This window comes from Coregonus lavaretus, assembly GCF_964263955.1.
Source record: "Coregonus lavaretus genome assembly, chromosome: 40".
NCBI lineage: Eukaryota > Metazoa > Chordata > Actinopteri > Salmoniformes > Salmonidae > Coregonus > Coregonus lavaretus.
This window is the reverse complement of record NC_140027.1, coordinates 9,018,845-9,034,984: the sequence shown is the minus strand read 5'-3', so window position 1 is coordinate 9,034,984 and position 16,140 is coordinate 9,018,845. Positions and strand designations below refer to the sequence as shown.

Genomic DNA, 16,140 nt, shown 5'->3' with positions numbered 1-16,140 from the left:
ACGCTCAGTCTACTCTGATTGGCCAACAGAAGAGGTGGGAACTCTCTGTCAGAGTATTTGAGAAAGAACCTGTAAACAATGGTTTAGTTCTCTGTCTGCCCTGCGTGGTATTTCAGTGAGCCCGTATACGAACCTTCATACTTATCATACATACATTTTGCATATAATAAATTTAGCTTGGATTGAATATCTCTTGATTATGTTTTCTCTTATTCCAATACCAGATTTGAATTACGCAATTTCTAACACTTACTGTAAACTTAGAGTCAGCAAATATCCCTCTGATAAACCTCTGCTGCCTAGTATTCAAAACAAAATCCACAATTTGCGTGTGTGGCAACCGTCATCTTTAAATCAGCCAGCTTTAAATCGTGAAGTAGCCTAGCATACAGCATCCACATTTCCTGAAGCCCAGTCGCCATGCTAGGGTCGGTGGTGTTGTTGTGGCTCTTTATCCTCCTTCTATTCTTCTTCATCAGGGTCCGCCGACCTAAAAACTTCCCACCAGGACCCCGTCCCCTGCCTATCCTCGGCAATCTGCTACAGCTGGATCCTGTCAACCCCCTCAAAGACCTGGAAAGGGTAAAGTGGGCTATACGTTGTAGGCTAGGGTTACATAATGACTAGACCGGGCGCCATTGCACGCATGTTGATTTTGTACACCCACACCAGACATGATCAGGACACACAGGTTGAAATATCAAAACCAACTCTGAACCAACTATATTAATTTGGGGACAGGTAGAAAAGTATTAAACATTTATGGCAATTTAGCTAGCTAGCTTGCTGTTGATAGCTCATTTGTCCTGGGATATAAACATTGGGTTGTTATTTTACCTGAAATGCACAAGGTCCTCTACTCTGACAATAAATCCACTGATAAAAGGGTAAACAGAGTTCATTTCTAGTAATCTCTCCTCCTTCAGGCTTCTTCCTCGTTTTTGGATTTTATATGTCGGTTGGCAACCAACTTTAATGTGTTTACGCTTTTCAACATGCGCGCGCAGACGCACCTGCGCCCTGGTCTAGTCAGCATGCAAGACCTACTCTCGCTAGACCTACTCTCGAGACCTGCTACGATAACCCTGCTGGAAATTACCTTTTTTTGGTGACGCTAATATTTTGGATAAAGCTTTCTACAAGCAACCCGTAATATAAGTCAACGGATTCCTATTATTCTGTATAGTAAATCCGAGACACTCCATTTAGTATGTATGATATGTTACGTTTCGTATGGTATGTATTATGGATGTCCATCACCCATTTCTTATGATATGTTACGAATTACAATTTGTATTATATGTCACAAATTTGCAAAATGTACAATATGTATTGAATTTGCCTCGCCCTCCCTGCGCGCACACCACGTCTATTTCTATGGGCACAAGCACTGGTCATGACACAAACTGTTCACACCCTCTTGTTGGTGGAGAAAATTTTGCAGGTTTAAAGCTTATTTCCTGCAATTCTACAAATTTTGTCATGGGGTGCAAAGAAAATGTTGCAGTTTTAAAGCTATATTCTTGCAATTCTATACATTTTGCCATGTCTAATGTGTATTCATGTGATATTTGAGTGACAACATCTATGGGCTAAAAACCTAATTAAAAAATGGTAGCTGACATGGGCTAGTTGATCTGATTTCTGACAAGTTATAAATAGCTCTCTAAGGTATGCAATGACTAACATGACAAGAGGAACTGATGATGCACTACCCAATTTCGAAATTGCACTACTATTACAACCTTCACGAGTAAGTTTAAAGCCGTAGAGTTCTTTCAAAAAATAATTGGGGAACCACTGCCTTGAGTAACCATCTGTCTCATGTAACCATACCAAAGGTAACATATCATACTAATTTGAGTGTCCCGGATCTACATTTACTATTTTACGTCTACTCTATGAGACCAGGCTGACTGTATGGGTATTAAGTGTGATGTAGGCTAAAGTTTTAGGACAATGAGCAGCAATAGTGGAATCAGCGGTTTGCCTTCAAAATAAAGGTCTCGCATTGAAACTGATGCAAACGGATACAAAGAGTGGAATCATGCTACAATTGGACTAGAAAATGCTCAAAAAGGTTGTAATGTCATAACACAATTTCAACAAAAGACAATGATTCATTAATTTGACAATAAACAGAAATAATGATCTAATTTAGTGTAATTCTTTGAAAGAATGAGTGAAAATTGGGGATAAAACCCACGCATTCCATTATTTCTAAACCGAAAAATTCAATGGGATTTATAAACAAGGGGAAAATATTTAATTAAAAAAAAAGGGAAACACTTTATTATCCTGGGTAGAAATTGTGAAATTACACACTAACAACACTGTGTAGAATAAGGTTGAGCTTTTTTGTTATTACACATAAGAATGGAAACCAGGGACACTGAGACTCAATGTTTATTATCAGAGTGCTACGCAACTTGTAAATGGACAAAATAATAGTAGTCAGCCAAGAGTTACTCCTGTAACCACTCTAAAACTCAAGACTGAAAGCTTATCCATCAACCCTTGCGTTTTCTCCCAAGTGCCTGAATAACATTTCAAAATAAAAGTCCCACATTATATTCTCACAATAAATACTCACCGTCTCTCTCCTGTGCTTCAGCTGAAGAGGCGCTATGGTAACGTGTTCAGTCTGTACATCGGCCCAATAGGAAATCCCCCCTTGGGCTAAGGGTGACACAGTAGCAGGCATGAGACCGTGAGCCCAACCCACGTCCGCTCTGTGTGTGTTTGTATGTGTGTTTGTTTGTGTGTGTGCCGATCAGGGATCGTCACGGCCAATTATGGCTCCAGCTGGAGGGACCACCGGCACTTTGCTCTGAACACGCTGAGGAACTTTGGTCTTGGCAAACACTCCATGGAAGAGCGCATCCTAGAGGAGGTGTCCCACATCTGCACTGAGCTGGAGAGCAGTGCTGGTACAGTCCCACACACACAACGTCCTAGTAATCATAGTCATCAACGTACATATTCATGTCATTATCGACACTTAGTATTCACCCCAAAGATCCTCCAATACTGTATCAAATAATTACACTATTAACTATTAGTTGTAACAAACTTCCAAAGCCACACATACTTGTCAGAAATAAGATACTCTCAGTAATACTCCCAGTATGACAATATTTACTATACTGTTTTAATATTAGGTATAAAGACTGTGGGGGTTGTTACTTTATCTATCCTGTCAGTTTGTTCAATTCAGTAGCTCTGTGATCGTCGTTCTTACCTTGTCTGTGTGTATTGCCTTGTGCTGTGATTGGTAGGCGGTTCGATGGACCCTCAGCACCTGTTCCATCTGGCTGCGTCTAACATAATCTGCTCCCTGATTTTCGGAGAGAGGTTCGAATACGACGACCCGGTCATCCTCACCCTCATCCAGAGGTTAGGGGAGTTGACCAAGGAAGCTCTCACACCTTGGGCCATGGTACAGTCTAAGCCCTGTGCCACTCCATGCTTACTAAAAAAGGGTTCCAAAAGGGTTCTTTGGCTGTCCCCAGGTAGAACCCTTTTGGGTTCCAGGTAGAACCCTCTGGGGAAAGAACCCAAAAGTGTTCTTCAAAAGTGTTCTCCCATGGGGACAGCCAAAGAATCCTTTTAGGTTCTAGATGGAACCTTTTTTTATAAGAGTGTACATGATCCTCACTGACCTCTCTGTGCTAGACATGACACACTGATCCACGTTTTACATCCATTTCCTCCAATCTATCTTTTGTAGCTCTATGAAATCATACCGGTCTTGAGGCCCCTCCCTTTGCCCTTCAGGAACATTTTCCATAAATTTAATCAACTGAAAGAACATATCAAGAAGGTTGTGACCAAGCACAAAAGTTCAAGGGTCGCAGGAGAGCCCAGAGACCTCCTTGACTGCTACCTGGACCAGATTGACAAGGTAGGAGAAGGTCATGAGCCTATCTCCTGTTTCTGTAGCATTAAGCAGCTTGATGTACAAGTACACCCCTGGATAGGACACTAGTCTGTTGCAGGGCTTTACCCTGAATCCATCTGCCAATCAGAGAGGCATCGGATCCCATTTTTAGAGTCTGTTAGAAATTGCGTAATTCAAATCTGGTATTGGAATAAGAATCAAGAGATCTTCAATCCAAGCTTAATTTATTATATGCAAAATGTATGTATGATAAGTATGAAGGTTCGTATATACGGGTCCGCTGAGATACCACGCAGGGCACTCTGAGAACTGATCCATTGTTCTAAGTTCTTCTTCAAATACTCTGACAGAAAGCCTCCACTTCTTCTGTTGGCCAACCAGAGCAAAGGACTGAGTGTGGTTCAGCCAATCCGTTGGCGCAGGGGTTGGTCCCAACTCCTCGGCACTCCATTTGTTGCCAGGCATAGTTGCTATGATAATAACCTGCGGAGTCAGCATCCAAAAGACACCATTCCACTGTACTCCATGTTCAAGGACAGTTTCACAGACTACAAAGAGAGAGTGTTTGTATCTGTAAGAAATACAAGTCTTATCTGTCCTACCCCTAACGTTCCTTACATGAATAACAACAGCCTGTTATGTGAAACAATTTATATCAGTATAGTTCATTAATGCATTCCTTCCAAGCTATTCATCACATACAGATCCAATTATGAGAAAAATAGAACCCTACAATTCCCCCTTTTGACGCCCTCTAGGGTGTCACTCATTAAAATACAATACAAACAAAAATAAACACTTTTATTAATAGACAATTTGATAATAAAAGGCCTTCAGTCCTTCCATCTACACCCAACTTGCAAACGGTTGGCTACAAGTCACCCAGGCACTTCAAACCTTCACATAAGGAAAGACAAACATACCCAATGGTTAACTTGATTAATAAAGCATAAAACACAGGATGAATAGAACACAAAACATAAGATTATTAAAACATAAAACACCAACAGGGAAGTACATTTTGGCCCCCTTTAGACACCCTCTAGAGTGTCACTCCACCAAGCCTGGTAGGTCATATCCTTCATTCCTTAGGTCGGAGTCCGGGATTGGGCCGTATCTCACCATCTGTTTGGAAACCACCTTCTCCATCTCCTTTTCTCACCAACCCGTTTATGGAGCTATCAATACCAGAGTTCTCAGCCAGTTCGTTCGCCAGCGTGGTGATGGTCACTCAAGCGCTTTGGTCACGGGCCCGTCCGGTGCTGTATTGTTGGGGATGAAAGTACAGCACATATATCCAAACAGAACACAAACCCCGTCCCGCTCAGCCAAAAGCATATCTAAAGCTATTCTATTCTGCCATGTCATTAAGCTAGTTGCCGCTGTCTGCTCAGCTAATCCCTTTACTGCATCACGAGTGTGGTTTATAAATCTTTTGCTGGTTATATTAAATACAATTTATCCAATCTACATTTTTATTAATTGTTGACCACCAGAAAATACTTGATTCAAACCCAGCTGCGATCTGATTCCTAGCTTTGAATTGTTCTGGAACCCCTCGGGGTACTCCTATCCCATCAATATATATATCCTTTCATCAAAGGATTCCTGGAGGAGGTCCTACTTTCTACGTGACAACTCACCAGTCTCTGACACGTTTGATTGTTTACATATGTAGGTGAGTTCACAATCAGTTATCACCACACATCCATCAGATGTCAGCACGGGTCTGGTTTTGGTTCCTAAAATCCTCAGGCTGCAACAAAGAGGAGAGATTAGTCATGGTCTCTTTTAGTTGTGATATTCTCTGTGTGGGAGCAGGAGCTAAGAGGCCCTACCATGTATCCTGTCTTACTAGTCCTAGAAAAACAATTAGAATCCCCTGTGACTTCAAACTGAGGCAACCCAGGTTGGGATGACTTTGTTATCGGGGGAAACAGATAGTGCAAGTTACCATAAGACTCTTTCACCACATTCCCAGGTGGCTTGCATGGAGGATAAACCTGACAGAGAGTCAAAGCCTGTCAAGGGGAACGGAGTAGTTGTTAACCTTGGTTTTGCTGTCCTACAGGCATAACAGTCCTCTTTAGACCGTATACTGAATCCATTCCAACCACAGGTTAAAATCTATTTACTCCATCTCCATCTGTACTACTTCCTTCAGGTCTATAGTTTGCACTGTCTCACTACCTCCCTCAGAGAGGTTTACTCTATAGGGTGCCCCAGTTGAAGAGGATGTCTCACCTGTCAGGTCTGTAATCTGTTTTAGCATAATTCAGACTTTCAGACAGTACCTACCCTTATATGGGTCGCACTGCCATTTCTGATAATTCCCTACTTTCACAACTGTTACGGATACAGGTATCCTGTGTCCTGTGTTTTTCTCTCCTTCTGCCCTAATCACAGGTGTCCTGTATGTTCCTGATTGGTGGTCGTTGAGGTGTCTGCTGATTGGATCAATCAGTGAACATTCCTGTGAAATGCACCACCTGTTACTCGTTTGTTCAATCACACATCCCATCTTATAAACACCAAACTTGTGTTTGTTGAGACAGAGAGACTTTTTCCATATGTGAGTATGGACACGGTGGTGTCCTGTGTATTGTGTACTCACTAAGTTGTTGGTTACCCTATTGGTAACTTTATTAGAATCTATTTCTTTACCTGAGTGTGGATACTGTTGTATCCTGTGTACTTATTTACTTACTGATTACCCTGTTTGGTAGCTTTGTGTGTTTTCTGGGAAAAGGGGAGTTTAAGCTAGATGCCCTTGGGCGTACATTACCCGTAGGAAGAAATCTGTCTATAAACACCAGTTAGACCTGAGCGGACCACCCACTGTATTTTTGTATGGTAGCAGTAGCCTAGCGGTTCTTGAGGCAGGCAAGATCAGTTCAGGGGGTTTTACACTATTGTTTCATTTCTTGGGTCCTGCTCAGCCCTTTTTCCCAAACCCTTACCGTGTGTTCTGAAATAAACCATGTGTGTTTGACGGTAGTTCATGGTAGTTGTGTCCTATTTGTTCTCACTGTTCCGTGCCACACTCCTAATTTGCATAATTTATGTTACGGGTCTCATGTCCATCCACCCTAGACGTTTAGAGCCACGGGGTTCGTAACAACAACCCTAAACTGTGTATGGAGATTGGTGATGTCCTTCCCTAAAGTCCCTAGTACTTCCCCTTTCCCTACGTCTAGCTGTCTCCTATGCCTTTTCAACTTGTGTTAGGTTAACTACCACTTCTGGCTGAAACAGGAGGGTCCGTGTGTGTTAGGAATATGGCCCCCACAATCAGACAGCTACCTACCGTTGGGAGACCTGTGAATCCCCACCCTCGCCCTGAAAACATGTCAGACGCCAGAGGCCAACCCATTGCTTAACCTTCTATCGAACTCACACAGGGATGATCAGACAGGGTAAGGGAATCTCCGTTAAGGAGCCAACCCCCGAGCCCTAGTGGTGATCGGATCTTTCTCCTAACTCTGTGTTTGTTCGTCAGGTGTAGCTGGGTTTACCTTTTTGCAGTGAGTGACATGCACCCAGATGGATCTCTCAGCTATTCTGCTGGCAAAGGCAGTACTTGGTAGGGCCCTTCCCGCCAGGCCAGCTTCAGTCTCCTGGTTAGATAGAGTGGGTCACCTTCTCCTTTAGTTCACCTGTGGGGCACAAAACCTCTGACATGCAGGTGTGGTTAGTAAACTATCATACGTGTTGTTGTTTTTTTAAAGTATTTTGTCCTCTCCTTCGTATATATTTAATATTTAATTCAACCATCCCCCTTTTTGACATATGATTTGGCCATGTGTCAATATTACCACCTACCTAAACAATCACTTTAGTTAATATTGGTAATTCATTATCCAATTGCCATTCCTCCACTCTCTCTTCTGTTATTGTATGGTTCAAATCAAATATACTATTACCAAACTATAATCTTCTTCACAATTTGCACAGTATTACAAATTACCCTCAACTTAGTAAAATAAACTATCTTAAAGTCCTCCTCTCATGCCTTTAGAATTTACTAGTGTGGATGATTAATTAACACCAGAATGTTAAAACAGAGTTCAGAGGCAATTGAAATCATTTAACGAACTGTTTAATCCCATAGTATACTAAACATTACCATTATTCTAAATATTTCATAAATGTTAGTTATCCCAAGTGTTCATTAAGTCCTCATGACATTCATTCTCATAAGAAATCATATATACCCCAAACTCAGCCAAAAGCTAAAAAACTCCATAAAATTCACTGTGTGCTCCTCTAAGACCTATCACCATTGACCTGCTGAAACCCCCCCCAAATTGAAACAACAAGGCTTTATAAACATCATACTAGGTGTGTTGTTTTTTGTTTGAAAACCCCAATTTGAAAAACAACCACAAATAGCCAGGCCTTAATTTGGTAGCTCACTTTTATGACCTAAATACTGCCTAACTTCACTACTGCTGCCCTAGCCCTAGGCAACATTCCAACAAGATGAGCTAATCTCGTTCTCCTGGTTATCCCCAGTCTTAACCCATCAATAATTGTTTGTATCAATCTAATTCCTCATTTCCCGCTAAACCATTTCAGTTCGCTATTCAATTTATTTAACTGTTCTCTCTGATTATGCCCTAATTAATAAAACAACTACTTGCTATCGTTGATTAGCATACATTTAATGATGTTCCTACTATCTGAACTGTACTGTCTCTCACCCTCCCCTTGTTCCTTCGGGGAGAGCGCATGGTAACCTTATAACATATTTTCATAGACTTTTCTAGAATACTTCTATTTAAGCTATCTAATTCAACCTTTCACATTTCTCAATCCACATAGTGATCTAGGTATATAGCCCCACTGCGAAAGCTTTATCTACTGTCCCTACCTGTGTTCGAACCAGGGACATCGCCAGTCACTCCACACCATCTACGATTCTCTCAAAGTAAATACTTTCACGTCGCACATCCAGCCACGTCATCACCCCCGTCTAGCCAGCCCTTCCGTCTCAAACACCCTAGTAGCCAAAATAAAACACACTCTAACAGTGTTCTGCATTTTCCTCTATCATCGGGTTTAAGAACTAACGTAACAACATTAACTATTCTCTATTGCTGTAGTAACGTCTTGTTTGGTTCAGTTTATTTATTACGGAGTGTCCATAATACTATAATAATACATAATCGAATTCCCTTCATGCATACAGATTTCACCTTATGCCATTGAAATGCCAAATAAACCATAATAGTTCAATGGAGCCCCCTATTGGCTCTCCCCTACCTATACATTACTTCTATAACCACTTTAGTTATGGTCCGATTACAAATTAAACCTTATCACATGATCAAACAACGCCACAACCTTAAACTCATATGGGGCGGCAGGCAGCTTAGTGATCAGTAGCGCCGCGCCAACAACCGAGAGGTCGCCGGTTCCAATCCCCGAGCCGACCAGGCGAAAAATCTGCCGATGTGCCCTCGAGCAAGGCACTCAACCCCAATCACTCCTGCAAGTCGCTCTGGACAAGAGCGTCTGCCAAATCACCAAAAATGCAAATGTAAATATTCTCTACTTTCTCACCCATCTCATCCCTCGTCAGAAACCCACAGGCACCTCTCAAATAATCACCCCGTGGTGTTCCCAGCCAACTCCAGTCTTTCCTCGCTCCAAAAGCCACAGTTTCGCTCTCTCCAGCCCCTCCCCTCACAACTCTCTCTCCAGTGCTCGGTGGGAGCAGGCTCTTTTGAGGAGCTGTGTTAGTGTTTCCAATATTCTGTCGTTATTTAAAGTACTTTAATCTAATTATTTAAATCAAATTATTCCCACCTAATTAGTTAAAGTTGGTGCATGTTTATATTTAAATGATAAAGCAAATTATTTCAGTCTAATTGTTTAACCAGTATTTTGCAGGGTCCAACATTACATCAAATAATCAACAAAAAAGAAGCCTCAACCCAAGCACCTAAAACCAGTATTATGCTATGTCAAACATCAAACACTGAATCAAATAATAAACCAAATTGTTTCAACACAACTATTCAAAACCAGTTCAGTCACACAATTAATCACTTTAGCTTTATGTTCCCAATTGTTATTGATGGGTTATATGGTTTAAACAATCACGAACCCAACAGTTATCCCCAAATTTATACAGTTTGGACAGGCACAGACGTCTTTGATTCCCAATTAGTTTTCTATCAAGGTATACAGGTTTATCATTCACACTCTCATGCATACGTCACCCCTGTCTTAAAGAATTTTAAGTGTCTCCTTTGAACCTAGTCATATCTAGTCTGAACTGATATGTGCCATAGCGTCGCACTGCCTATTTATTTAAAGTACCTCCTATGGGTGTCTTTTGTTAACGTTTGCACAATTTAAACTTTATTTCCTAATTGTAATTCTCATTATTTACTGTTTTAAAATATTGTTTGTATTCTCAGCCAAAATGGTACACAGTTATTACACAGTTAAACGTAGTATACAGTTATCACACTCACTCACAATACACAGTCATAATCCTACCACAGTCATAAATTACACACTTACACTCGACACACAATCGTAATTCTTTGTCACACAACTAAAGTTTCTTAGGACACACAGATAACAAAGGTATACAATGGGGCACACAGCCACCTCTACTATGGGGCACACAGCCACCTCTACAATGGGGCACACAGCCACCTCTACTATGGGGCACACAGCCACCTCTACTATGGGGCACACAGCCACCTCTACTATGGGGCACACAGCCACCTCTACTATGGGGCACACAGCCACCTCTACTATGGGGCACACAGCCACCTCTACTATGGGGCACACAGCCACCTCTACTATTCCATGGGTTTAACCATCACAATTATCAAACATTTGCATAGTACATTATGAAATCGAAGTAGTATACTGTAATTGTTATTTATAGTAGAATAGGGTTCACTTACATCAAACAGGTGTTTCACAAAATTAATTTGGATAAAGCCAATGTGCAAAACTTCAGTTATATTACAATAGGTGTTTTGCTTACCTTTTTAGAAGCCCGGGCAATTTGTGAAACACAGTTCGATGACAGTGATGTCCAATAGGCTGGGTGAATTCCAGCGAAGTGAAGTTCCACTACCAGATCACAGTCGGAGGTCACCAATTGTTAGAAATTGCGTAATTCAAATCTGGTATTGGAATAAGAATCAAGAGATCTTCAATCCAAGCTTAATTTATTATATGCAAAATGTATGTATGATAAGTATGAAGGTTCGTATATACGGGTCCGCTGAGATACCACGCAGGGCACTCTGAGAACTGATCCATTGTTCTAAGTTCTTCTTCAAATACTCTGACAGAAAGCCTCCACTTCTTCTGTTGGCCAACCAGAGCAAAGGACTGAGTGTGGTTCAGCCAATCCGTTGGCGCAGGGGTTGGTCCCAACTCCTCGGCACTCCATTTGTTGCCAGGCATAGTTGCTATGATAATAACCTGCGGAGTCAGCATCCAAAAGACACCATTCCACTGTACTCCATGTTCAAGGACAGTTTCACAGACTACAAAGAGAGAGTGTTCGCATCTGTAAGAAATACAAGTCTTATCTGTCCTACCCCTAACGTTCCTTACATGAATAACAACAGCCTGTTATGTGAAACAATTTATATCAGTATAGTTCATTAATGCATTCCTTCCAAGCTATTCATCACATACAGATCCAATTATGAGAAAAATAGAACCCAACAAGTCTTTGGTATGACTTCCGTAAACAGGGCAAACATTTTCATTGGGCTGGTGGAAGAGGAGGAAGTACTTTACAGGATGGCGCAGGGTGGAATGCAGAATTTAATTCAGAGGCCTTTGGTGTGTGTGTGTGTGTGTCTGCGTGCATGTGTCTGTTTCAGACAGCTGATGGAGGCTCCACATTTAATCACACTCAGATGGTGTCTCTACTACTTGATCTGTTCCTTGCTGGGACAGACACGACTTCCAACACCCTCCGCTCTGCCATGCTACACCTGATGACCAACCAACATGTACAGGGTGAGGAAATATACACACACTGGCATATATTTAATTCAATTTGATGGCGCTTGTAGACAATGTGTCCGCATTCACGGTAAACACTGCATATGTCGGCTCAATAGGAAATTTGCTTTAAATATCAAACGATCTACAAAATTTTATTGGATTGAATCCCAGCCAAAGAGTGTACAGTGGGGAAAAAAAGTATTTAGTCAGCCACCAATTGTGCAAGTTCTCCCACTTAAAAAGATGAGAGAGGCCTGTAATTTTCATCATAGGTACACGTCAACTATGACAGACAAAATGAGGAAAAAAAATCCAGAAAATCACATTGTAGGATTTTTAATGAATTTATTGGCAAATGATGGTGGAAAATAAGTATTTGGTCAATAACAAAAGTTTCTCAATACTTTGTTATATACCCTTTGTTGGCAATGACACAGGTCAAAAGTTTTCTGTAAGTCTTCACAAGGTTTTCACACACTGTTGCTTGTATTTTGGCCCATTCCTCCATGCAGATCTCCTCTAGAGCAGTGATGTTTTGGGGCTGTCGCTGGGCAACACAGACTTTCAACTCCCTCCAAAGATTTTCTATGGGGTTGAGATCTGGAGACTGGCTAGGCCACTCCAGGACCTTGAAATGCTTCTTACGAAGCCACTCCTTCGTTGCCCGGGCGGTGTGTTTGGGATCATTGTCATGCTGAAAGACCCAGCCACGTTTCATCTTCAATGCCCTTGCTGATGGAAGGAGGTTTTCACTCAAAATCTCACGATACATGGCCCCATTCATTCTTTCCTTTACACGGATCAGTCGTCCTGGTCCCTTTGCAGAAAAACAGCCCAAAAGCATGATGTTTCCACCCCCATGCTTCACAGTAGGTATGGTGTTCTTTGGATGCAACTCAGCATTCTTTGTCCTCCAAACATGACGAGTTGAGTTTTTACCAAAAAGTTATATTTTGGTTTCATCTGACCATATGACATTCTCCCAATCCTCTTCTGGATCATCCAAATGCACTTCAGACGGGCCTGGACATGTACTGGCTTAAGCAGGGGGACACGTCTCGCACTGCAGGATTTGATTCCCTGGCGGCGTAGTGTGTTACTGATGGTAGTCTTTGTTACTTTGGTCCCAGCTCTCTGCAGGTCATTCACTAGGTCCCCCCGTGTGGTTCTGGGATTTTTGCTCACCGTTCTTGTGATCATTTTGACCCCACGGGGTGAGATCTTGCGTGGAGCCCCAGATTGAGGGAGATTATCAGTGGTCTTGTATGTCTTCCATTTCCTAATAATTGCTCCCACAGTTGATTTCTTCAAACCAAGCTGCTTACCTATTGCAGATTCAGTCTTCCCAGCCTGGTGCAAGTCTACAATTTTGTTTCTGGTGTCCTTTGACAGCTCTTTGGTCTTGGCCATAGTGGAGTTTGGAGTGTGACTGTTTGAGGTTGTGGACAGGTGTCTTTTATACTGATAACAAGTTCAAACAGGTGCCATTAATACAGGTAACGAGTGGAGGACAGAGGAGCCTCTTAAAGAAGAAGTTACAGGTCTGTGAGAGCCAGAAATCTTGCTTGTTTGTAGGTGACCAAATACTTATTTTCCACCATAATTTGCAAATAAATTCATAAAAAATCCTACAATGGGATTTTCTGGAATTTTTTTTCTCAATTTGTCTGTCATAGTTGACGTGTACCTATGATGAAAATTACAGGCCTCTCTCATCTTTTTAAGTGGGAGAACTTGCACAATTGGTGGCTGACTAAATACTTTTTTTCCCCACTGTATGTTTGTCCCAGATCGCTGTCACAGAGAGATCGCCGATGTTCTTGAGGGACGTGCAGACACTTCGTTTGAGGACAGACATGCCATGCCGTATGTTCAAGCCACGATCCACGAGGCACAGCGCATGAGTGACACCGTTCCTCTTAACGTGTTCCATACTACCTGCAGCGACACGCAACTATGTAGCTACCAGCTGCCCCAGGTGAGCATTACCATGACAACTGATATGCTGCCTGTTGGTGACATTTGAACTATAAAGATCTCCTGGGCTAGAGTGATGTCATTATGGGTGCTGTCTCAGTCTTTAGTGTACCTCTCCTTCTCACCGTTAATCCCTCTCTCCCTCTGTTCCAGGGCACGATGGTGATTCCTAACCTGTCTTCGGTGCTGCATGAAGAGGGCCAGTGGAAATTCCCTCACGAGTTCAACCCTGAGAACTTCCTCAACGAGGTCGGAGAGTTTGTGAAACCAGAAGCCTTTCTGCCATTCTCAGCAGGTGCCTTTTTGGAAAAGCATCAATATCTGAGGCTTATCAATGATACTATGTTGTACAGCGACAGGAGAATATGTTGACATAAAATACCTGGCTGCATGCATATGAAAGTATGAGTGAAATGTTGTTCTCATTGAGAGCCGTGTGTGTGTTCCCCAGGACCTCGTGTGTGTCTGGGGGAGGGGTTAGCGCGAATGGAGCTCTTCCTGGTTCTAGTGACATTGCTTCGGCGTTTCCGATTCGTCTGGCCTGAGGATGGAGGTGTCACAGATTTCAGATTCATCTTTGGTGGGATACAGTCTCAAAAACCCTACCGCCTGGGAGTGCGCCTGAGGAGCAGCGAGAGAGGGTGAACTACCCACTGTCTCCACGAGAGCACTAGTTTTGTCAGACAGCTAGAGATCTTATTCTGTAATAATTCACCTTCATCTCAGTAACTCATCAGATGACAAGTCGTTTTTCAACAATGTGTAACCCACCCTTAAATGCCTTAGAATGTCAGCTTCTGTAAGGATCAGATATTGGAATGATCATTCACAAACTAGATATTTCAGTATGCTTGCATGTATTTTGTAATGCATATCATTGTTAAAACCATTGGTTTTGTGTTTCTGTTACTGACAACACATTGTATTTTCTTTTCAAGTGTTTGTAAGTAAAATAACAATTACTAAAAACGTGATTTTGATTCAAAGTTTGGACCTCTGATTTTATGCCCTCCCATTCCCTTACCTGCATCTATAACTCTTATGTTTGATGAAATGATCAGTCTATAATTTTAATGGTAGGTTTATTTGAACAGTGAGAGACAGAATAACAACAACAAAATCCAGAAAAACGCATGTCAAAAATGTTATAAATTGATTTGCATTTTAATGAGGGAAATAAGTATTTGACCCCCTCTCAATCAGAAAGATTTCTGGCTCCCAGGTGTCTTTTATACAGGTAACGAGCTGAGATTAGGAGCACACTCTTAAAGGGAGTGTTCCTAATCTCAGTTTGTTACCTGTATAAAAGACACCTGTCCACAGAAGCAATCATTCAATCAGATTCCAAACTCTCCACCATGGCCAAGACCAAAGAGCTCTCCAAGGATGTCAGGGACAAGATTGTAGACCTACACAAGGCTGGAATGGGCTACAAGACCATCGCCAAGCAGCTTGGTGAGAAGGTGACAACAGTTGGTGCGATTATTTGCAAATGGAAGAAACACAAAAGAACTGTCAATCTCCCTCGGCCTGGGGCTCCATGCAAGATCTCACCTCGTGGAGTTGCAATGATCATGAGAACGGTGAGGAATAAGCCCAGAACTACACGGGAGGATCTTGTCAATGATCTCAAGGCAGCTGGGACCATAGTCACCAAGAAAACAATTGGTAACACAGTACAGTGGGGAAAAAAAGTATTTAGTCAGTCACCAATTGTGCAAGTTCTCCCACTTAAAAAGATGAGAGAGGCCTGTAATTTTCCTCATGGGTACACGTCAACTATGACAGACAAAATGAGATTTTTTTTCTCCAGAAAATCACATTGTAGGATTTTTAATGAATTTATTTGCAAATTATGGTGGAAAATAAGTATTTGGTCAATAACAAAAGTTTCTCAATACTTTGTTATATACCCTTTGTTGGCAATGACACAGGTCAAACGTTTTCTGTAAGTCTTCACAAGGTTTTCACACACTGTTGCTGGTATTTTGGCCCATTCCTCCATGCAGATCTCCTCTAGAGCAGTGATGTTTGGGGGCTGTCACTGGGAAACACGGACTTTCAACTCCCTCCAAAGATTTTCTATGGGGTTGAGATCTGGAGACTGGCTAGGCCACTCCAGGACCTAGAAATGCTTCTTACGAAGCCAGTCCTTCGTTGCCCGGGCAGTGTGTTTGGGATCATTGTCATGCTGAAAGACCCAGCCACGTTTCATCTTCAATGCCCTTGCTGATGGAAGGAGGTTTTCACTCAAAATCTCACGATAC

The 16,140-nt window shown here is 42.0% G+C and overlaps 1 pseudogene across 1 annotated transcript; it reads left to right on the top strand.

The window, feature by feature from the left end:
• Positions 1–402: 402 nt before the first annotated feature.
• LOC311113379 (cytochrome P450 2B4-like) lies at positions 403–14,518 on the top strand (annotated as a pseudogene). The gene is made up of 8 exons: positions 403–582; positions 2,615–2,930; positions 3,279–3,439; positions 3,731–3,904; positions 11,770–11,908; positions 13,687–13,874; positions 14,027–14,168; positions 14,325–14,518. The product of its transcript is annotated as a cytochrome P450 2B4-like (transcript).
• Positions 14,519–16,140: the final 1,622 nt, after the last annotated feature.